The 24,584-nt window shown below is 45.2% G+C and overlaps 1 non-coding gene across 1 annotated transcript; it reads left to right on the top strand.

Annotated features, from left to right (window-relative positions):
- The first annotated feature begins 16,989 nt into the window (after positions 1-16,989).
- On the top strand, positions 16,990-17,091 carry LOC117096100. Its single transcript, XR_004442350.1, has one exon. It is a non-coding gene; the product is annotated as a small nucleolar RNA U13 (small nucleolar RNA).
- Positions 17,092-24,584: the final 7,493 nt, after the last annotated feature.

Here is a 24,584-nt window from a genome sequence, read left to right as displayed (position 1 = left end):
TCTTAATTCAACCCTGACAGACAATGGAAACAAAGATTAAAAGCATCTGATTTTTTCTTTTAACATTTGACTATAATGGCAAAAATGATAAAGATCATGTAATATCTGTTTTCCTAGCACAGCCAGACAGAAAAGAAGGTTGAATTGGAATAAGAAAAAATTCATTTTGTGGGTGTCCTAAATGTACCACACTATATATATATATATATATTTTTTTTTTTTTTGGCGGGGACAGAGTCTTGCTCTGTCACCCAGACTGGAGTGCAATGGCACAACCTCGGCTCACTGCAACTCTGCTTCCCAGGTTCAAGCAATTCTTCTCCCTCAGCCTCCCAAGTAGCTGGGACTAAAGGCGCGTGCCACCATGCCCAGCTAATTTTTGTATTTTTAGTAGAGATGGGGTTTCACCATATTGGCCAGGCTGGCCTCGAACTCCTGACCTCGTGGTCCACCCGCCTCAGCCTCCCAAAGTGCTGGGATTACAAGGCATGAGCCACAGTGTCTGGCCCACATTCTGTTTTCAAGGTGTGTGGCAATATAGATTACTTGCTGTTTCTTTTTTTTTTTTTTTTGAGACAGTCTCTCTCTGTCCCCCAGGCTGGAGTGCAGTGGTGCGATCTCGGCTCACTGCAACCTCCGCCTCCTGGGTTCAGACCATTCTCCTGCCTCGGCCTCCCGAGTAGCTGGGACCACAGGTGCCCACCACCACACCTGGCTAATTTTTTTGTATTTTTAGTAGAGACAGGGTTTCACCATGTTAGCCAGGATGGTCTCAATCTCCTGACCTCGGCCTCCCAAAGTGCTAGGATTACAGGTGTGAGCCACCATGCCTGGCCCCAATTACTTGCTGTTTCTAAATAAACTTAAGAGACAGGCTAAGAATGAACACTTCTAAGAAGGTTATAAATAATGGGGGAACAAAAAAACCAAAGTGATTCCTCAAAAAAAAAAAAAAAACAAAACAACCAGTATTTGGCTAACAAATTGTCAAGTGGTGTCACGTGTTTGATTATGAAAGCATCTTGTGCAACCATCTTTAATTTTTCAAATTTTCTTATGTCTAGAGGCTGTATCATAGTTTATGTACAGAACAAGCAAATTTAAGTATTCTGTTAACATGCAAATGACTTGGGAATCCAAAAATCAGTTTGTTATAAAGGAAAACAGAAATTCAAAAAGGTTTTTCCTGGAAAGCATATCATCATTCAGTTTAAAATCTTGTATTTATGGTTTTAAAAAATTGCCTTTTACAGTTGGGCATGGTGGCTCATGCCTATAATCCCAACACTTTGGGAGGCTGAGGTGGGTGGATCACCTAAGGTCAGGAGTTCGAGACCAGCCTGGCCAACATGGCAAAGCCCTGTCTCTACTAAAAATACAAAAATTGGCTGCACATGGTGGTGGGTGCCTGTGATCCCAGCTACTTGGGAGGCTGAGGAGGGAGAATCACTTGAACCTGGGAGGCAGAGATTACAGTGAGCCGAGATTGCGCCATTGCACTCCAGCCTCGACGAGAAGAGCAAAACTCTGTCTCAAAAATAAATAAATAAATAAAAATCGCCTTTTACAAAAATGGTTGGCTCATTTGAAACCATTCAAAAGAAAGTATTTGTTTTGGGAAAACAAATACACTGTTGTTGGGCCTTAAATTGGTAATTTGTCAATTTTGGATGCTGACTCTTAATACAATATAAAGGAGGTCCAATTTAAAAACATGTTAAATTAGGCTGGGCTGGTGGGGAGAGCCAAGGAGGTCGGGCTAGGCCACCTGAGGAATGACAGAGGCAGTCGCCCGGAGGGCAGCTAAAGGGAGCAAGAAGGAGATGGGAAGGGGGATGAGGGCCATGCTGTTGGGCTTCGAGGACAGTCACCCCCAGCTCACAGGGGAGGCCCCATGGCTGTGGCTGCTGACATGAAGCCTCCAGCCAAAGGAACTGTGATGAGTGTTTTTTGATTGACCCATGGACATTTGGGGCATTAGACTATGAGTCTCTGGATCTTACTTAAAGCATGTGTTTTAGCTTGCTTCCTCTGATACCACTCTGACAGAGGAGGAGGAGCAGCCTCATCACAGCCAGATGGGGGTACATGTCCAGGTGTAATCACTAGAGAGATTCTTCTTGTGTTCTGCACAGACAAAACCAAATCACAGAGACAGCAGTGTTGCAGTAGAGAAAGAGTTTAATTAATGCAAAGCTCGCCAAGCAGAAGGATGGGAGTTTATTACTCAAGTAAGTCTCCTGAAGAATTCAGAGGCTAGGGATTTTATGGCTAATTTAGCAAGCAGAGGCTAGGGAATGGGTGCTGCTGATTGGTAGGGGATGAAATCACAGGGGTGTGAAAATGAGTCCTCGTGCTAAGTCAGCCTCTGGGTGGTGGCCACAGGACTGTGTGAGTCATGACTCTTGGGTCCAGGTGGAGTCAGTTGGTCCCAGAATTAAAAAGCCTGAAAAATGAGGCCGGGCGCGGTGGCTCAAGCCTACAATCCCAGCACTTTGGGAGGCCGAGATGGGTGGATCACGAGGTCAGGAGATTGAGACCATCCTGGCTAACCTGGTGAAACCCTGTCTCTACTAAAAAATACAAAAAACTAGCCGGGCAAGGTGGCGGGTGCCTGTAGTCCCAGCTACTTGGGAGGCTGAGGCAGGAGAATGGCGTGAACCCGGGAGGCAGAGCTTGCAGTGAGCTGAGATCTGGCCACTACACTCCAGCCTGGGCGACAGAGCGAGACTCCATCTCAAAAAAAAAAAAAAAAAAAAAAAAAAAGCCTGAAAAATATCACAAAAGATCAATCTTAGGTTCTACAACAGGGATGTTATCTATAGAAGTGATTGGGGAAGTCACACATCTTGTGACCTCTGGCGCCATGACTCCCAACTAGTAAAGGATTATAGGAAAGCCACCTAAGGAACCATGTTGGTTATCATTTAACTACACCTGCATCTTAGCAAAATTCAGGCCCCTCCCATCATCTTCATCTTGTGGACTTTCATTAGTCTTACAAAGGCTGTTTCAGTCCCTGAACAAGGAGGGCGTCAGTTTTATGGAGGGGCTATTATCATCCTTGCTTTGAAGTTAAACTGTAAACTAAATTCCTCCCATGGCTAGCTTGGCTTGCACTCAGGAATGAGTGAGGACAGCCAGCCTGTAAGACTAGAAGCAAGATGGACCCAGCCAGGCTAGATTTCTCTCACTCTCATAACTTCTGCAAAGATGATTTCACATGCTCCCCACTCAGCCAATGTTGGTTCTCAAGGGTGGGGACTCTTTACTGCTAGGCAGGGACAATGGTTTCCACAAACACTTCTCTGGCTGGCAGGGATTGGAATTCCTAGTTACTGCTCCCCACTTGGTCTCTACTGATACTGAGTCGTGGGGCAGCCTTGTTACCCCTGGGTCTTGGTGAAAGTCCTTATTCTTTTTTTTTTTTTTTTTTTTTTTGAGACAGGGCCTTGCTCTGTTGCCCAAACTGAAGTGCAGTGGTACCATCTCAGCTAACTGCAACCTTGACCTCCTGGGCTCGAGTGGTCCTCCCACCTCAGCCTCTGGAGTAGCTGGGACTATAGGCATGCACTACCACACCTAGCTAATTTTTGTAGAAAGGGGGTCTTACTCTGTTGCCCAAGATGATGTTGAACTTCTACATTCAAGCAATCCTCCTGCCTTGGCCTCCCAAAATGCTGGGATTACAGGTGTGAGCTACTGCACCTGGCCAGTCCTTATTTTTCACCAGGCTCTTCTGTAACCCCCAGAAGAGAGGAGCAGATCCCCCTCATCATAACCTGAGAAGAGAGAGAGTCCCCCACTTGGCCTTTACTGGTAGGGGTGGGTGTCAGTCCAGAATTTTTTCTTCGATGTTTGGCAAGGTATAAACTAAAAATAAGATCCTAAGGCCCACATCAACTGAATGGGCCCCCTCTTGACCAAGGGAACCCTAGAAAAACCTTAAAAACTGAATTCCCAGGCACTACGGGAAGGCAGGTCAGATATGCCCCATTATATCCCTCCCTTTCAGAGTTTAGGTGCAACAACTGATGAGTATTAATGTTAAAATAGAGATTATAAGACTAGACCGGGCACGGTGGCTCATGCCTGTAATCCCAGCACTTTGGGAGGCCAAGGCAGCAGGATCACCTAAGCTCAGGAGTTCGAGACCAGCCTGGCTAACATGATGAAACCCTATCTCTACTAAAAATACAAAAATTAGCTGGGCATGGTGGTGAGCACCTGTAATCCCAGCCACTCGGGAGGCTAAGGCAGGAGGATTGCATGAACCCGGGAGGTGGAGGTTGCAGTAAGCCGAGATTGCACCATTCCACTCCATCGTGGGCAACAGTGAGTCTCCATCTCAAAAAACAAACAAACAAAAAACCTGAGCCTTCTCTCATAAAAGAGGTAAGATTTGGGGTGTTTTTTTAAAAAACATTGGCTGGGTGTGGTCATTCATGCCTGTAATCTCAGCACTTCGGGAGGCCGAGGTGGAAGGATTGCTTGAGCTCAAGAGCTCAAGACCAGCCTGGGCAACATGGTGAGACCTTGTCTCCAATTTTAAAAATATTTTAAATTAAAATTTTGAAATATTTTTAAAAAGCTATGTTAGTTTTTGTATTTGCTCTTGAAATTTTTTTTCACTTTGGTTATATGGATAACTAAGTATTGCTTCACAGTTACCTGTGATTTCTTTGTGTGTGTGTGTGTGAGAGAGAGAGATGGAGTTTCGCTCTTTTTGCCCAGGCTGGAGTGCAATGGCACAATCTCAGCTCACCGCAACCTCCACCTCCTAGGTTCAAGCAATTCTCGTCTCAGCCTCCGAAGTAGTTGGGATTACAGGCATGTGTCACCACGCCCGGCTAATTTTTAGTAGAGACGAGGTTTCTCCATGTTGGTCAGGCTGGTCTCGAACTCCCAGCCTCACGTGATCCACCTGCCTCGGCCTTCCAAACTGCTGGGATTACAGGCGTGAGCCACTGCACCCAGCCCCTGTGATTTATTTTAATCAAGAATTTTAAACGTTTTGACAGTTTTGACAACTTTCCCAAATTAAAATCTAAATGAAGTCTTTTTGACCTAGAACTCACTTTGAGATTTTACAGAGAGGTATTAAACTAATTAGGCTTATTTGATATGTTAAATTACATAGGAAGCATGACTGAAAAAGCAGTAGCCAGGCACGGTGGCTCACACCTGGAATCCCAGCATTTTGGGAGGTCAAGGTGGGGGGATTGCTTGAGGCCAGGAGTTCAAGACCAGCCTTTGCAACATGGCAAGACCCCATCTCTAAATATTAAAAAATAAATAAAAAGAAAGAAAGAGAGAGAGAAAGAGAGAGAGAGAGAGAGAGAGAAAGAAAGAAAGAAAGAAAGAAAGAAAGAAAGAAAAAGAGAGAGAGAGAAGTGATGCTTAATCTTTTAAAAGTTTCCTTTGTATGGATATATGTTATTAATATGAATGTTCCATGCTATGTCCCAGTATAATGCTATCAGTCATAATTCTAGCTTTTTGGGTTTTTTTTGTTGTTGTTTCTTGAGATGGAGTCTCACTCTGTCACCAGGCTGGAGTGCAGTCATGTGATCTCAGCTCACTGCAACCTCCGCCCCCCAACCCCTACCTGGTTCAAGCAATTCTCCTGCCTCAACAGGCGCCTGCCACCATGGCTAGCTAATTTTTGTATTTTTAGTGGAGATGGGGTTTCACCATGTTGGCCAGGCTGAGCCAATGGGTTCTTACTGCCCACTGCACAAACGAAATCAAGTCACTCAGACCATGGCATTGCAGTAAAGACAGTTTAATTGATATGAGGCTGGCCATGCCACATGGGAGATGAAGTTATTACTCAAATCAATCTCCCCAGAGGCTTGGAGGTTAGCGGGTTTTCAAAGATAGTTTGGTGGGCAGGCCAGTAAAGTAGGGGGAATGCTGATTGTTTGGGGTGGAGATGAAATCACAGGAAAGTGAAGCTGTCCTCTTATGCTGAGTCAGTTCCTAGGTGGGGGCCACAAGACTGGTTAGTGGGGCCATCTGGTTGTCAGAAATGCAAAAACTTGAAAAGTCATCTCAAAAGGTCAATCAGGCCATGTGCGGTGGCTCATGCCTGTAATCTCAGCAATATGGGGCACCATGGTGGGCGGATCACTTGAGGCCAGGAGTTTGAGACCACCCCGGTCAACATAGAGAAACCCTGACTCTAGTAAAAATACAAAAAATTAGCTGGGTGTGGTGGTATACACCTGTAATCCCAGCTACTTGGGAGACTGAGGCACGAGAATCGCTTGAACCTGGAAAGCAGAGGTTGCAGTGAGCTGAGATTGTGTCACTGCACTCCAGCCTGGGCGACAGAGGAAGACTCTGTCAAAAAAGAGAGAAAGAAAGAGAAAGAAAGAAGGAAAGACAGAAAAGAAAGGAAAGGAAGGAAGGAAGGAAGGAAGGAAGGAGAAAGAATCCACAGTAACTAAAGTAAAAAGAAAAAAATCAAAAAGAAAAAGAAAAACATTTTGCCATCAAAAAGCCAATGTTAGGTTCTAGAGTAGTGATGTTATCGTCACGAGTAATTGGAGAAGTTGCAAATCTTATGACCTCCGGAATAACGGCAGGTAATTTTATTTGAAATTCGAGCCTTTCTCTTTCTCTTAACTTGGTGGCCTTTCATTAGTTTTATAACAGTTTAGTTTTGGGGAAGGACCATCATCATTTAAACTATAAAATAGGCCAGCACAATTGCTCATGCCTGTAATCTCAGCACTTTGGGAGGCCAAGGTAAGCATATCACCTGAGGTCAGGAGTTTGAGACCAGCCTTGCCAACATGGTGAAACCCCATCTCTATTGAAAGTACAAAAATTAATCGGGTAAGGTGGTGAACGCCCGTAATCTCAGCTACTTAGGAGGCTGAGGCATGAGAATTGCTTGAACTTGGGAGGTGGAGGTTGCAGTGAGCCAAGATTGCACCACTGCACTCCAGCCTGGGTGATGGAGTGAGGCTCCGTCTCAAAAAATAAAATAAAATAAAATAAAATAAAGTATAAAATAAATTTCTCCCAAAGTTAGCTTGGCCCATGCCCAAGAATGAACAGACAGCCAATCTCTGCAGCTACAGACAAATGCAGTCAGACACATCAGATTTATCTTCCTGTCTTAATTTTGCAAAGGTGATTTCATTATTGCCTTAAAATGTGTATCATGGAAATAATCACATTTTCTTATCAATTACATTATAATGAACTCTCATAAAATCTTAATCATGACCATTTTAAGAATTTCATCATCCACAGTTAATTGTTTTATTTTTGTTACAGTGGGAAGCTAGTCGGGCAGGAACAGGGCAGGAGCGGGCCTCACACCTCACCAGGCGACCATCACGTGATGGTCATGAAATTGCCTTTGCAAAATGACTGAGACAGTGAAAGAGGTCTAACTTAACCGACTCCATCTTGCTTCTAACCTCCAAGCTGTCCTTATTCATTCCTGGGCATAGGTTGAACTAACTTTGGAAGAAACTCAGTTTATAGCTTATAGTTTAAAACAAAGATGATAGCAGCCCTTTCCCAAAGCAGATCTGCTTCTTGCCTGGGAACTAGATTACCTTTGTAGGACTGACACTAGCCACAAGAGTAGAAATTATGGTTTAGGAGTCATGCAGCTGGAGGCTACAAGATTCTGACCCTCCCTAAACCGTTCCCAAGATCAGTGCTTGATATTTTGCAGACCCTGTACTTGATGGATCAGCTGGCACCACCCAGTTCAATAAACTGACTCATCTGATCTTGCAGCCCGCACCTAGGAACTGACTCAGTGAAAGACAGCTTCAACTCCCTGTGATTTCATCCCTGACCAATCAGCTCTCCTGGCTCACTGGCTTCCTCCCACCCACCAAGTTGTCCTTAAAAACTCTGCTCCCCGTCTTCTGGTGTGTCCAGAATTGGTGGGTTCCTGGTCTCATTGACTTCAAGAATGAAGCCACAGACCCTCATGGTGAATGTTACAGTTCTTAAAGATTGTGTGTTCGGAGGTTGTTCCTTCTGATGTTCAGACGTGTTTGGAGTTTCTTCCTTCTGGTGGGTTCGTGGTCTCGCTGAGCCTCAGGAGTGAAGTTGCAGACCTTCACAGTGAATGTTACAGTTCTTAAGGCAGCACGTCTGGAGTTGCTCATTTCTCCCGGTGGGTTCATAGTCCTGCTGGCCTCAGGAGTGAAGCTACAGACCTTCCCCATGAGTGTTACAGCTCATAAAGGCAGTGCGGACCCAAAAAGCAAAAGCATAAATCTTCCACACCATGGAAGGAGAGGCAACCAGATTTCCGTTGCTGTCTTGGGCAGCCTGCTTTTATTCCCTTATCTGGCCCCACCCACATCCTACTGATTGGTCCATTTTACAGAGAGCTGATTGGCCCGTTTTGACAGAATGCTGATGGGTGCATTTACAATCCTTTAGCTAGACACAGAGTGCTAGACAGAAAAGTTTTCCAAGTCCCCACTAGATTAGCTGGATACAGAATTCTGATTGGTGTATTTACAAACCTTGAGCTAGATGCAGAGTACTGATTGGTGCGTTTACAATCCCTGAGCTAGACATAAATGTTCTCCAAGTCCCCACTAGACTCAGGAGCCCAGCTGGCTTCACCTAGTGGATCTCATGCCAGGGCTGTGGGTGGAGTTGCCCGCCAGTCCTGTGCCACGTGCCTGCACTCCTCAGCCCTTGGGTGGTCAGTGGGACCAGGCGCCACGCGAAGCAGCGGGTGGTGCCCGTTGGGGAGGTTCGGGCAGCGTGGGAGCCCACCGGTGGGGAGGCTTGGGCATGGTGGGCTGCAGGTCCCCAGCCCTGTCCTGCCGGGAGGCGGCTGAGGCCCTGCGAGAACTCCCGTGGGTGGGCCACCAGTGCTGGGGGACCTGGCGCACCCTCCACAGCTGCTGACCCAGCTGCTAAGCCCCTCACTGCTGGTGCCAGTGGTGCTGGCCGGCCAACCAATCCAAGTGCGGGGCCCACCGAACCCATGCCCACCCAGAACTCAGGCTGGCCCGCGAGCGCTGCACACAGCCCTAGTTCTCACCCACGCCTCTCCCTCCACACCTCCTTGCAAGCAGAAGAAGCTGGCTCCGGCCTCGGCCAGCCCAGAGAGGGGCTCCCACAGTGCAGTGGTGGGCTGAAGTGCTCCTCAAGCACAGCCAGAATGGACGCCGAGGCTGAGGAGGCACAGAGAGCGAGAGAGGGCTGCTAGCATGTTATCACCTCTCACTGGGAGAGACTGATTTGAGTGATAATAAAACTCCGGTCTCCTGCACAGCCAGCTCTGTGTGAATTAGTCTTTCTCTATTGCAGTTCCCCTGTGTTGATGAATTGGCTCTCTCTAGGAGGCGAACAAGGTGAACCCCTTGGGTGGTTACAATCAGGCAGTTGTCACACTGCCTCTCTAAAATAATAATTGGTCTCAGCCACTGCCAGGGAAAGGCAGTCTCCCTATAGATTAAAAAAACCCTGAAACTGGTGATCAGCATCTTCCTGATAAGATCTCAGGAGTTGGGCAAGTGAGTTCAAGCATGCACATTAAGAGGCAAAATGGCGGAGTTTAACTGGTATATGACCTTCTTGGGGTATTCCACTGGAAAAGGAATGCAAGATGCCGGAAGTATGCCAACATATAAAGCCCCAAGTCAAAAGGTCAAACCTGGCTGGGCATGGTGGCTCACACCTGTAATCCTAGCACTTTGGGAGGCCAAGGCAGGCAGATCACTTGAGGTCAGAAGCTTGAGACCAGCCTGGCCAACATGGTGAAACCTTGTCTCTACTAAAAATACAAAATTAGCTGTGTATGGTGGTGTACACCCATAATCCCAGCTACTCACTTGGGAGGCTGAGGCAGGAGAATTTCTTGAACTCAGGACGTGGAGGCTTCAGTGAGCTGAGATCAAGCCATTGCACTCCACCCTGGTCAAGAGCAAAACTCCATCATATAAAAAAAATAAAAAAATGAAAAGGTCAAACCCCACACTTGACCTCCAAGATGTCCACATGGCTCTCTTCCAAGTGTGCTTTATTTTCATTACTGCTTTAAAGCGTTTTAATAAACTTTCACTCCTGCTCTGAAACTTGCCTTGGACTCTTCTTCTGCCTTATGCCCCTCAGTCCAGAATTCTGATAATGAAACTGGTGGGTTCTTAAAACTGCTAACCAGGATAAAGCAGAACAAGAATTAATTACCTGGGACTAAATAAACTGAGGAGGCTGATTATAATTTTTATGACTCTTTGTTTGAAACATTGCTTTTTTAAATGTTTTGTTTTTCCTGATTTAAGGAAATGTTTTTTTTTTCTTTTTCTTAAGCTAACTATAATTTACAGCAATCTGGTAAATTATACGTTTGTAAGCAGAATTGAAACATTTATTTTTTTCTCTCTACCTGTTCCGTCTGGAATTCAGAACTCTTACGAAGCAGTCTTATTTTCATGGCAATGTCATTTTTTGCATAGGTTCAATAAGAATCTGTTCTCTGTATAATAGAACACAACTGGAAACACTGGTGATATTACCAATTATTTCACCGAGCCGTACATGGGAAGAACATGCACAGAATCAGATATGACCTGACTGTTTTTGGGAACTAAAGAGGACTTTAAGGAACCAATAAAGCCTTTTGGAAGAATTGACTTGGTACCTGGCTCAAAAGGGCTCCTGGCCTTATGGTGTCAACCTAAAAGGAAGAAGCTGTGGCAAAATTAGTACAAGTAAAATGTTTATTTGACTCACACTTGAGGATTGCAACCCAGGAACACAGATTCAAGTTGCCCTGAATATGTACTCTGCTTAGCAGCAATTACAAGTGGATTTTTATGGGAGAGAAGAGGCAGTTTCTGAGTTGTTTACCAATAATTTACATTAAAACAACATGAGTTATTGATTGGCTATACATCGTTAAACTGAGAGTGTGGGTTATAGTGTCTGTTATAGCATTGTTGTGTTAATTTATAGCTACCTGTGGTAATAGCAACAGGTTCAAGAGATGAATACATAGCTCAACGGAGGGGGAGTAGAATATGTAGAATGTAATTGCTGTCAGCACACTGATTATAAGATCCCCTCATTCACCAAAAGCTAAAGGGCCTTAGCAGCAAGCACACCGTAAGGCATACCACATCTTGTTTGACCATGTCACCCCGGAATCAGCAGTGATTTTTAAAAATCAAATGATACATGAGGGTTTGACTAAGCTATCCTCAGAATGGTAAATTTCATCCTAGCAACTGAATTTAAGTCAATGGTGTCATTGACTTAAACAAGTACTCCCCAGTGTGCAGTATGTTTAAAATTTAAAAAGTAGCTGAATGCAGTGATTCACACCTGGGATTTACTCATTTTTTAGGTACCACCCATGTATACATGAGGCACACATGTAATTAAACATCTGCTTCTTTTTCTCTTGTTAATCTGTCTTTTGTTATAGGGGTCTATCCTGTCCACCTAAAAGGAAGCGATTGAGACACAAAATATAATTTAAAGAGTCTACTTGAGCCAACGTGAGGACAGCTGCCTGGAGGACTCAGACTCAAGCAACCTCGAATAGGAGCTCCATCTGGTCTTGGCTACAAGTGGGTTTTTAAAGGCAATAAAAGGGGGATACAAAGTTTCTTGTCCAGAATTCTCATTGTTTACAGAAATAGCACTGATTTGTGATTGGCCGTATATTGTTATAAGGTATAGGGTATGTGTCATAGTGTGCAGTGCACCATTCTTAGGTTAATTCATAGCTACTTGTGGCACTAGCAAGTAGTTTCAATAGATGAACACAGCTCAGTGGGGAGCAGGACATGATTGCTGGCTCATTTTTATGCCTCTCTGGGGTTGAATAATTTCTTTTCTTTTTTCTTTTTTTTTTTTTTCCTGAAATAAAGTCTCACTCTGTTGCCCAGGCTGGAATGCAGTGGTGCAATCTGGGCTCCCTGCAACCTCTGCCTCCTGGGTTCAAGCAATTCTCATTCCTCAGCCTCCAGAGTAGCTGGGATTACAGGCATCCGCTACCATGCTCAGGTAATTTTTGGTATATTTGTTAGAGGTAGAGTTTTGCCATATTGGCCACGCTGGTTCTTGAACTTCTGGGCTCAAGTGATTTGCCCGCCTAGGCCTCCCAAAGTGCTGGGATTACAGCCTGGGGATGCTAATTTAAAAGGCTCACTTTCATCACATAGAAGTTATTTTCTCAGTTCCAATTAAGAACTGTGAATAATAGAAAATGATCTTTCCTCCTCTAAGTAAACATTACTGTTTTACTGGTAAGTCTAAATTAACTATTTACAGCTCTCTAATTGTATGGAATCATTATAATAGAATGTAGGAAATTTATATATCAATTAATTAATTAAGACAGTGTCTTACTCTGTCACCCAGGCTGGAGTGCAGTGACACAATCATAGCTCACTGCAACCTCAATTCGCCTAGGCTCAAGCGATCCTCCTGCCTCAGCCTTCTGAGTAGCTGGGACTACAGGCATGTGTCACTAAACCCAGCTAATTTTTTAAAAATTTGTAGTAGAGGTGAAGTCTCACTATGTTGCCCAGGCTGGTCTACAACTCTTGAGCTCAAATAGTCTTCCTGCCTCAGCCTCCCAAAGTACTGGGACCACAGATATGCCCCAAGGTACTTGGCCGGGGATCCTTCTTCTTGGCACTGGGCCACTGTTCAAAGCAATTTCTAGGCTGAAATATAGACAGCTAGCATCTGAGTCTTTCTTCAAGATCATGCAACCCAAAATTAACCTTCATTCTCTTAAATAAAACATTATGACAATGAATTCATAACTAATAGGTCTATAGTCATGCATAACTGGTTTCATCTGTTGGATATCTTTTGTGTTGTTTTATTTTAATGTAAACCTTAGCAGAAAAACAGAAAAGTGCACAAATCATATGGATACAGTTTGCCATCACCCAGGTCACATGGTATCTTATTAAATATGAAGGATGCTGCAATCCTGATATGGCCGTGGAGACCGAAAAATAGGATCACAACTTGCCAAGTGCAATCTGTTTACTTAATGTTTGTGAGTAGTCAGGCGCGGTGGCTCACGCCTGTAACTCCAGCATTTCAGGAGGCTGAGGCCACTGCACTCCAGCCTAGGTGACAGAGTAAGACTCCATCTCAAAAAAAAAAAAGTAGAAAGTAGAAATAAATATAAAATTTAATTAATCTAATTAATTTACCACAAATCCTCCCACCTCCCTGAATTACTAACCCTATTACTTTTATTATCTTGTTAAGCCTCTAAAAGAAGGTTAGTATCTACAACAGCAATAGCTATTACACTATATGAGAAGGCTAATTGTTAAGTATAAACGATGTTTAAATTACTAATGTGTCCTATAATACTTGTAAATTGGATTTACATTTATGTAAACTATTTGATTTTATGCTTTAATAACAACACAGGCTGGGCATGGAGGCTCAGACCTGTAATCCCAGCACTTTGGGAGGCCGAGGTGTGCGGATCACTTGAGGTCAAGAGTTTGAGACCAGCCTGGCTAACATGATGAAACCCTGTCTCCACTAAAAATGCCTGGGCGACAGAGCGAGACTCCGTCTCAAAAAAAAAAAAAAAAAAAATTAGCCAGGCGTGGTGGCGGGTGCCTGTAGTCCCAGCTACTCGGGAGGCTGAGGCAGAGAAACACTTGAACCCCGGAGACGTAGGTTGCAGTGAGCCAAGATCACACCACTGCACTCCAGCTTGGGCAACAGAGTGAGACTCTGCCTCAAAACGTAATAATAATACAGACACAGGACACAAAAGCTTCCCGAGTTAACTTAGCTTATATGAGAGCCAGGCAATGGAAACCCACAGATGGGCTTTTATAGGCCCAGAAGCATAGAGCAGAACTATGCACGGAAGCATGAGCACACTGATCATAAGGGCCCCTCATTCAACAAAAGCTAAAGGGCCCTGGCAGCAAGCACACCATAAGGCAGTTCACCGTATCTTGTTCGACTGTGTCACCTGGAAATGAGCAGTGATTTTTAAAAATCAAGTGATACCTGAGGGTTTAACTAAGCTATCCTCAGAATGGTAAATTTCATTCTAGCATAGTAACTGAATTCATACTATTCACTTAAACCAGTACTCACCAATGTATAGTATGTTTAAGATTTACAAAGTGAAGTTAAGTTTCAACTAAATCATGGATAACTCCAGCTGCAGTAAAAATGAAGCGAAAATTATTTTTCTATTTTTGAAGGGGAGGGGTTCCAACACAGAAAAGTTGAAAGAATGGTACAATGAAAATCTATACACCTTCCACCCAGATTAAACAATTGCTGACATATTATCATATTTGTGCATTCTTTCTCTCTCAACCTGTCTCTTAGGTAGACAGATGAGAGATAGATAGATAGATAAATAGAAAATGTATGTTTAGATTTTGCTATGCCATTTGAAAATAAGCTGTAGACATTATTATGAATGACAGGTCATCCCTAAATATTACAGTGTGAATATTCTTTTTTTTTTTCGAGATGGAGTCTCACTCTGTGACCCAGGCTAGAGTGTAGTGGTATGATCTTGACTCACTGCAACCTCCCCTTCTTGGGTTCAAGCGATGCTCCTGCCCCAGCTTCCCAAAAACCTGGCACTACAGGCACCACCACCTCGCCCGGCTTTTTTTTTTTTTTTTTTTTTTTTTTTTGAGACAGAGTTTCGTTCTCATCACCCAGGCTAGACTGCAGTGGCGCAGTCTCGGCTCACTGCAACCTCCACCTCCCAAGTTCAAGCGATTCTTCTGTCTCAGCCTCCCAAGTAGCTGGGATTACAGGCACCAGCCACCACCCCTGGCTAATTTTTGTATTTTTAGTAGAGATGGGGTTTTACCATGTTGGCCAGGCTGCTCTCAAACTCCTGACCTCGGGTGATCTGCCCACCTTGGCTTCTTAAAGTGCTGGGATTACAGGTGTTGGCCACAGCTCCCAGCCTCCAGTGTTAATCTTCTAAGAATAATCTCCTATGTAAGTACAGTACTATTATCAGACCTATGAGAACAAATCATATTTCCATAAGATCATCTACATGCAAACCGTATTCCAATTTCTGAAATGATCCCAGGAATGTCTTTCGTAGTTTTCATTGTTTGCAAGCGCTAGTTGTGTGTTCTTCCATCATCTCTTTCAGCCTAGCCCTGAAACACCCAGCCCTTTTTTTTCCCCTCCATAACTTTAATTTTTTTTTCTTCTTTTTTAGAGACAGGTTCTTGCTGTGCCACCCAGGCTAGAGTACAGTGGTGCAATCACAGCTCACTGCACTTTGAATTCCCAGGCTCAAGCAATCCTCCGGAGCACTTCAGCCTCCTGAGTAGCTGGGACCACAGGCACATGCCACCGTGCCCTATCCATTTAATTTTTAAACATTTTTTTGTAGAGACAGGGTCTCACTATTTTGCCCAGGCTGGTTTTGAACTCCCAGCTTCAAGTGGCCCTCCTGCCTTGGCCTCCCAAAGTGCTAGGGTTACAGGTGTGTGCCACTGCATCTGGTTGACCTTGAATTTGCGGTAAGTCTGGGACAGTTGTCTTGTGGAATGTTACACAGGTTGAAGTTGCCTAGATTTGTGTAATTGATCTCTTGATGGCTTTTTAAAGTTTTTCTCTATCCCCTCTGCTTCCAGGGACCTGGAAGTTACGTTTATCACCTTGAATAGACTCAGATTAAACATTGTGGACAAGAAAGAGTTCATGAATGATAGGGTGTACTTTTTGCATCACATAAGGAGGCACATTGGGTGAGGTTGTTCCACTATCTGTGAGGCTAACTTTGATTGCCTTATTAAAGTGGTGACTGCCAGATCTCTCCATCGTAAAACTACATTTTCTCTTTGCAACTCGCAATGAATCTGTGCATAATTATTTAGTGCCATGAAAATATTCTGTTTACCATAACCTTTCACCTGATGGTTTTAGTATGTGTTGACTTGACTAAATAAATTATTACATTTAGGTTTGTAAGTAGGTGATATTACAAAAATGATTTTAATATTAGAGAATACATAAGTCGAGACCCTGACGAGAAGTAGATATCTCACCATGCTTTGTCCTAAATACAGACAAAGAATTTTTTTTACCAGAGAACTACAAGTAATGGCTTAACATTAAATGTGTGGTGCTAATATCTCTCTGAGAACCTCTTCTAGAAATGATATTCTCCTATAACCTCAGCTTATTTGCCCACCATATCAGCAAAGCCTTGGTTGAATAGAAGAGTCAGTACAAGTGTAGTTATAAAACTGTTAGGAAGGCCAGGTGCAGTGGCTCACACCTGTAATCTCAGCACTTTGAGAGGCCAAGGCGGGCAGATCATGAGGTTAGGAGTTCGAGATCAGCCTGACCAGCATGGTGAAACCCCGTCTCTAGTAAAAATACAAAAGTTAGCCTGGCATGGTGGCATGTACCTGTAATCCCAGCTACTTGGAAGGCTGAGGCAGGTTAATTGCTTGAACCCGGGAGGCGGAATTTGCAGCGAGCACAGATCGCACCACTGCACTCCAGCCTGAGTGACAGAGTGAGACTCCATCTCACAAAAGAAAAAAATAAAAAACTGTTAGGAAAAGCGCAGACTTTAAATTTAAATCAGCAGGCTACATTCACTTGCTTAGACTACAATGTTAATGAAGGTCTCCATGGTTAAATAGTCCAAAGGAGAATTTGACAATTAATAAAACGGTCCATAAAGTGCTCATACACCACCCCTCTCTCTCCTCAATGAAAAATCTGTAATTCATAATATGATGCATTTTATTGGAACTTCTAAAGGACATGAGTCAGAACACGGTAAGAATGCTAAAAGGTTTCGATGATCAAATTATAGCTCAGTCCAAGAAACTAATTTACTAGGGGTAGTTTTGGGGACATCTGATTACTCTGAATTCACCCTAGTCCTTTCCCGAGTCTAATTAAATTGTGTTTAACATTTCCCAAAATATTCGTATTCAGTCATTGACATGAACAACACTGGGAATCTAGAAGAAGTGCTACATAATCCTTTCGTAGCTCATAAGCAGATGGTTGAGTTTTCACGCTCATGGGTGGATGTGCCTCCCTCAAAACTTATCAAGATGTAGGCACACTACCTGTGTGATGTAAATTTTTAAAAAGGAAAAAAAGAAACAGTGCTGTATGAAAATAACAAAGTAGGCCGGGTGCGGTGACTCACACCTGTAATCTCAACACTTTAGGAGGCCGAGGTGGGGGGATCACCTGAGGTCAGGAGTTTAGGACCAGCCTGACCAATATGGTAAAACCCCATCTCTACTAAAAATACAAAAGTTAGCCGGGCATGGTGGCATGAGCCTGTAATCCCAGCTACTCGCAAGGCTGAGGCAGGAGAATTGCTTGAACCTGGGAGGCGGAGGTTGCAGTGAGCTGAGATTGCGCCACTGTACTCCGGCCTGGGCGACAGAATGAGACTCCTTCTCAAGAAAAACAAAACAAAACAAAACAAAACAAAAAACAACAACAACAAAAGAAAATAACAAAGTAATAATAAAAGTGAGCAAAGACAAAAAGTTACATCGTCAGCATAAATAATTAACTGGAACTATACACCCAACTCTTATCAGTTTAAAATCCCATAACTAAATGAACAACTCATTAACAGTTAACAGAATGAAGTCATCTATGTTGCAAAATAGTGAGAAGATTTATTAATAGTGGGAGAGGCCAACTTCTCTTTGACATAGTTGTTTAAATGGAACTTGGGTTAAACTTTAAATACACTTTTACCAATAATAACCTTAGGATTATTTTAATAGAAAAAGGAGGTACAGCTATTTGGAAATAAGGAATATTATTCGTCCATGAAGAAAAACACCAAAATTCCCTAGCAGGCATAAGAGAAGTCATCAATTAAGTGGCTTAAGTCCTATAATCAACCAGCACTTTTTTTTTTTTTTTGAGACGGAGTTTCACTCTGTTGCCCAGGCTGAAGTGCAGTGACATGATCTCTGCTCACTGCAACCTCTACCTCTCAAGTTCATGCGATTCTCCTGCCTCAGCCTCCCCAGTAGCTGGGACTACAGGCATGTGCCACCATGCCCGGCTAATTTTTGTATTTTTAGTAGAGATGGGGTTCCACCATCTTGACCAGGCTGGTCTTGAACTCCTGACTTCAAGCAATCCGCCCACCTCAGCCTCCCAAAGGATTACAGGTGTGAGCTACTGAGCCCAGTCTCAACCAGCACTCTTAACAGTCTGTTGAAGAATTCCCCAACCTTTTTGGCACCAGGGACTGGTTTTGTAGAAGACAATTTTTCTATGAACCAGGGTTGTGGGGCATGGTTTCAGGAAGATATAAGAGGATTACATTTATTATGCACTTTATTTCTATTATTATTACATTGTAATATATAATGAAATAATGGTACGACTCAGCATAATGTGTAGAATCAGTGGGAGCCCTGCACTTGTTTTCCTGCATCTAGACAGTCCCGTCTGGGGGTGATGGGAGACAGTGACAGATCATCAGGCATTAGATTCTGATAAGGAGCACACACACAACCTAGATCCCCCGCAGGCGCAGTTCACAATAGGGCTCACACTCCTGTGGGAATCTAATGCTGCTGCTGATCCAACAGGAAGCAGAGCTCAGGTGGCAATGCTAGCTGGCCTGCCACTCACCTCCTGCTATGTGGCCCGGTTCCTAACAGGCCATGGACCGGTACCAGTCCATGGCCCGGAGGTTGGGGATTCCTGTGCCATTGGACTTGTCTATATATTTCTAGAAGAAATAATATTATGTAAATTAGAAATAAGAAAATCAGATTTGTTAGCACACCTTCATTTAATGGAGAAGTAGGATAGAAGTAGGCTAGAAGGGTGAGATGGGGACCAGATCGGGGAGGCCTTGAGTTCTAGAGTCTGCACATTTTCCCACAGGTAGCAGACTGTGAGTGAAGGTTGTGGAACGAGGTGGCAATGTGTACAACATGTGGTTGGGAGATAACTAGGGGCACCTCTCTGAGAAATAGCATCTAATACAAGCTAAACACTGCAGGCCCAGCTGACATGCTTTCTTCAGTCATCAGAGCTATTCTGCAAAGTGAATATTGTCCCTGTCAGAACAGGCTCAGAGAGCATGTGTCTCGCTGAAGGCCACACTACTGGTAAATTGTGGAACTAAGATTTAAAACAGGTGTCTGATGTGGAAGCTGGCATTCTTCCTTCCACCACAGGCAGTGGCCGTGAAGAAGCAGCTGCTGCAGCCAGAAATGTAGAAATCCTGCCTGCCGCAGCAAGGGAGAGCACTGGCCTGGCACGTGGGTTTCTCCTGTCTTTCCAGGGACATTGGCACAACCAGGGCATCCTCTGGGCTTACGTGTCCCTCTCCCCTCCCCATCCCTGCTGCTATGTGTGTGACCTTGGAAAAACCACCTTATCTTCTCTTTAGATGGCTAAAGACTTGGCAAAGGAATGAATTAACAGGGCACAGGATGTACACACCCTATGCAGAGTGGCAATTTCAGAGACGAGGTGTTCGGCTGTCACCCTCAAATGTGTCATTTCAACATTTTTCTACTCGCACTTCCTTCTTACCTACTTAAAACCATTATTGTTGCCAAAAGCAGAGATGGGGCAGGTACACTCAAGGGGAAGAATTTGGAAGAGGAAATTTGTAGGGGCTCATGATGTTTTCTGAACTCGGAATGTAACTTGATTCTGAATATATAAAGAATATCACTTTAGAAGTTATCAAAGGAATGGAATTGGGGTTAGTGATTGTTTCGGGGTACAAGTGCAAAGTTACGTCTCCATTGCTTCTCAGATATTAACGTGCACGTGAAACACTGGAGGATCTTTTTGTAATAAAGCTTCTAGTTCAACAGGTCTGGGGTGAAGAATCTGCATTTCTCACAAGCTCCCAGTTGCTGCTGGTCCCGAGTCCACACTTTGAGTTGCAAGGAGCCAGATTTCTTTGCTTTTTTTTTTTTATTTTATATATGTGTGTGTGTGTGTGTGTGTGTGTGTGTGTGTGTGTATATATACATATGAGAGAGAGAGAGAAAGAGAGAGAGAGTCTCAGTCTGTCACCCAGGCTGGAGTGCAGTGGTGCTATCTCAGCTCACTGCAACATCCACCTTCTGGGCTCAAGCTATTCTCCTGCCTCAGCCTCCCGAGTAGCTGGGATTACAGGCACCTGCCACCATGCCTAGCTAATTTTGTATTTTTAGTAAAGACAGGGTTTTGCCATATTGGCCAGGCTGGTCTCACACTCCTGACCTCAGGTGATCCACCCACTTCGGCCTCCCAAAATGCCTGGATTACAGGTATGAGCCACCGCACTTGGCTGAACCAGACTTCTTTAAGGACAAATCTCTGTAAAATGGTGGCAGAAGGTCTTGCTTGGTGTGGAGTAAATGTGAAGGAGTAAATAAAAGGCATTTGTACAAATGATGCACTTCAGTATTAATGGTTTAACTCAACAGATATTCGGTGAGGATTCCCCAAATGCCTGGTGCATATGACAGAGGAAAAGGGACCTGTTCTTGCAAATGGCTCCAACTTTCAGAGAGTGGAATGAAAAGAACCAAAATGTTCTGCAACTAAGCAACCGAGTAAACTGGGTGCAGAGAGGAGATGAGCTGGAGCTGACGCCTCAGCAGGAATCTCTGGAATTCCTCTCGCCTGGTGACCTCAGTCACAGAGCTGTGGAGCCATGACCCCTTGGGTGGGCTCCGGGTGGGTCTCAGCCAGGATGAAGGGAGCAGAGCAGACAAACACTCCACTCCCTTCTCCCCAAGGGAGCCAGGCTTTTGCATCCCCAGGCAGCTTCCCGGGGTGAGTGGCCAACGCCTTGAGGTCCCCACCCTGTACCACCCCAGGTTCCAGGGTCCAACTCTGGGAAATCGTGGCATTCTCTGAACCCTTCCTGCTGGTGGGGTGAGGAGGGGGGTGGTTCCTGGCAATAGGATGAGGGAGGAAAAGCGTCCTGGGTCTCAGGCTCCGTTGGAGGCTGCACTGTGGAGAGAGCAGGGGTCCAGCTCCTGGAGGATCCGGGTTGGACCGGACTCTGCCACTTAGGGGAAGCAGTGAACGTTGAGCTAGTGTTGCTGTTGCAAAATGGGATGTGTAACACCCACCTCATCGAATTTCGTGAGAATGAATGAGATCATTAATCGTTTATGTAAACTATCTGGAACAGCGATGAAACCCAGAGGCTCCGTTAGTTCCTATTCTCCCTGCCCTGAGGATAAGACCAAAGCCCTTAGCATGGCTCCCAGTGCCTCTCAGAACTGGCCCCACCTCCCTGTCTAGCCTAATCTCTGGCTTTCACCTCCCCCGACTCCAGCCACACTGATGGGCTGAGACTGCCATGGCCGCCACGATGCCATGCTGCAGGGCTTGGGCTCCCACCTATGCCCCCCTTTCCAGCAGTGCCCCTCGCCCCAGGCTGCTTGGCAAATGCCTACTTCCCTTATTCAGGTCTGCACAGCAATGCCTGTCCTACGAAGCCTGTCCCATTCTAACCCCCTGCTCAGTAAAAGCGACCAGTCTCTCCTTTGAGCTGCTTCTGTCCTGTGTGTCTCCTCTCTAGTGTAAGGTGGCAAACAACAGCCTACGGACCAAATCCAAATCACCACCCGATTTTGTAAATAACCTCTCACTCTGTCACCCAGGCTGGAGTGCAGTGGCACGATCTCAGCTAACTGTAACCTCTGCCTCCCGGGTTTAAGTGATTCTCCTCCCTCAGCCTCCTGCATAGCTGGGATTACAGGTGCACGACAGCACTCCTGGCTAATTTTTGCATTTTTAGTAGAGATGGGGTTTCACCATGTTGGCCAGGCTGGTCTCCAACTTCTGACCTCAAGTGATCCACCTGCCTCAGCCTCCCAAAATGCTGGGATTACAGGCATGAGCCACTGTGTCTGGCCTAGAAATAACATTTTATTTTTTATAAAATGAAATGTGTTTTATAGAACACAGCTACACTCATTGCATAGGGTCCCTGGCTGTTTTCACACTGCAAGGGCACAATTGTGTAGTTACGACAGAGACTATGCGGCCTGTAAAGCTTACACTATTCACCACCCGACCCTTCCCAGGAAAGTGTTTCCACCCGCCAGCTCTAGTACTTCCTTGTCTCCTTTCCCTAGACTTCTGAGACATTTGTTCTGAGGGCCGAGAACAAATGTCACTAGCTTCTGCAGCACACTACCTGGCCTAGCAGAACCCAGCGCTGAGGAGGAGAAGGCTGAGCACATAATCATATGCGTGTTTTCATCTTTGTCCTTCTCATTCCTAGGGGAGTGAAGGCCCCTCCTGTGCCTTGAATTAGAGGCATAGGTTCTGTCTGATGGAAGCGAGGCTTCCTGGGTCCTAATAAGTAGACCAGAGTGAACTGTCATGTGAAGCAGCCTCTCTGGATCAGGAAAAGCTCCGTAAGGACAGATTCCCCTCCTGTCACAGTGCTCCTGAGGACAGCTTCCAGGACGTCCCAGAACCAGAGAGAAGACTCTGGGGACAGGAGAACAGCAGGGAAACCTGGCAGAAGTTCTGTCCAAGGAAGTGTTATACAGTCAGATTTTATAAATGTCAGATTTTGACAAATGATCAAATCAGCTTCTTAGGAAGTGATGATGACATTAAACTGGCTGAGACTTTTTTTGTGTGTGTAGAGATGGGATCTCCCTATGTTGCCCAGGCTGGCCTCAAACTCCTGAGCTCAAGCAATTCTCCTGCCTCACTCTCTCAAAGTGCTGGGATTACAGGAGTGAGCCACTGCGCCTCTCCCTACCCTTTTTCTTCAAGAGACATGGTCTTGCTCTGTCGCCCAGGCTGGAGTGCAGTGGAGCAATCATAGCTCAATGCAGCCTCAATCTTCCGGGCTCAAGCAATCCTCCTACCTCAGCTTCCTGAGTAGCTGAGACTACAGGTGTGTGCCACCATGCCTGGCTAGTTTTTAATTTTTTTTTTTTTTTTTTTGTAGAGATGGGGTCTTGCTATGTTGCCCAAGCTGGTCTGAAACTCCTGGCTTCAAGCAATCCTCCCACCTTGGCCTCCCAAAGCTCTGGGATTGTAGCCGGGAGTCACTACACCTGGCCTGTTTTTAAAATTATAGTCAGGTCAAGGGAACCGATGGTGGTGAAATGTTTGAAACCTTGACAACAGGAGTGCCAGTGGTCACTGTTGGTTACAGCAAGAGGCAAGACCCCAGAGGCCTCCCCTGCATGCTGGATAATCTTGTCGGGGGCACAAGAGAGCCACACAGAATCACAGAGACATGCATTTATTTGCTAATGGCAGTCACTCTCAGGAACACAGCCTCTCCCAGGGACCTGAAACCACCATGCAGGTTCCTGGGTTCCCAAAACGTTCTCTGCAGTGGGCATGCCAGCACACACCAACAGGGGAGCCATGGTCCTTTGATGTCTTCTGTCACAATTGAGGAAGTTTGGACCATCCACTGAAACACATTCTCCTTTCAGCTTGGGAGGGTAGGTGACTTAATATATTAATAAACACTTGAGTCTGACTTTTTATCCAACTCCTGGCTGCCGTATAGGAGCACTTCAGATGTATTTTTGTTTATTCCTTTACCTTGAATCGTTTATAGGAATTTGGCAGTCAGGCACCACTTCCTTTTTAGGGGAGACAGGAGTGCTTCAGGAAAATGGTGCCGTTCAGCCATTGAGTGCTTTTCTCCCTGCACTGTTGATCCCCTAAACCCCCAGGGCTTCCACTAGCACAACTGGAGGACCCCAGGGCAGCCTGAACAACATCCCATGCAGCTGGGCTCCCAGGCGGAGCTGCAGAGGTAGCTGCATTCCTTCCCACCGTCTCTGCTCCCGATCCTCCTTTCTGGTCTGTGCACTTTACAAAGTTACTTATTAGGGAATAATAATTTAATGTATGCTTGATTATAGCAATGTTGCACAAAATCTCCTTTGATCCTCTAAACCCCCTTTAGGGTAGACAGTGTCAGGTGCATTCCCATTTTATTTAATTTTGTTTTATTTATTTATTTAAGAGACAGGGTCTTGTTCTGTCACCCAGCCTGGAGTGTAGTCACATGAACATGGCTCACTGCAGCCTCAACCTTCTGGACTCAAGCAAACAGTTCTCCCACCTCACCCTCAGCCTCTCAAGTCACTGTTAGCACAGGCACACACCAAGCCAGGCTAATTTTCTAAAATGTTTTGTAGAGATGAGATCTCACTGTGTTGCTCAGGCTGGTCTCAAACTCCTGAGCTCAAGTGATCCCTCTGCTTCAGCCTCTCAAAGTCCTGGGGTCATAGGCAGGAGCCACTGTGCCCCGCTCACATTCCCATTTTACAGATGAGGAAACTCGGTCCAAGAAGCGAAGTGGCTTGCTCAGTGGCTCACGGCAGATGGTCTCGGGTGTGGTTTGACCTCTGGATCATGTTCATGTTAGTGCGGGATGCCAGGGCCTTTGGGTAGATGTGTTCCACGTGTGGGCCTGTTCCCCCACTGGCCTCCTCCAGCCTCGTTCAGCTGGAAAATGGCTTCCCCTCCTGGCCCTGTGGCACAGCCAGGACAGCTCTGCCCTTCCGGAGCACAACCTCCTGCTGCTCTGACATCCTAGTGGCTGAGCGCAGGCCAGGAGGCTGCCAACATCT

This window comes from Trachypithecus francoisi, unplaced genomic scaffold (genome assembly GCF_009764315.1).
Source record: "Trachypithecus francoisi isolate TF-2019V2 unplaced genomic scaffold, Tfra_2.0 Contig01440, whole genome shotgun sequence".
Classification (NCBI taxonomy): domain Eukaryota; kingdom Metazoa; phylum Chordata; class Mammalia; order Primates; family Cercopithecidae; genus Trachypithecus; species Trachypithecus francoisi.
The sequence above is the reverse complement of the archived record's forward strand: the minus strand, read 5'-3'. Positions and strand labels throughout refer to the sequence as shown.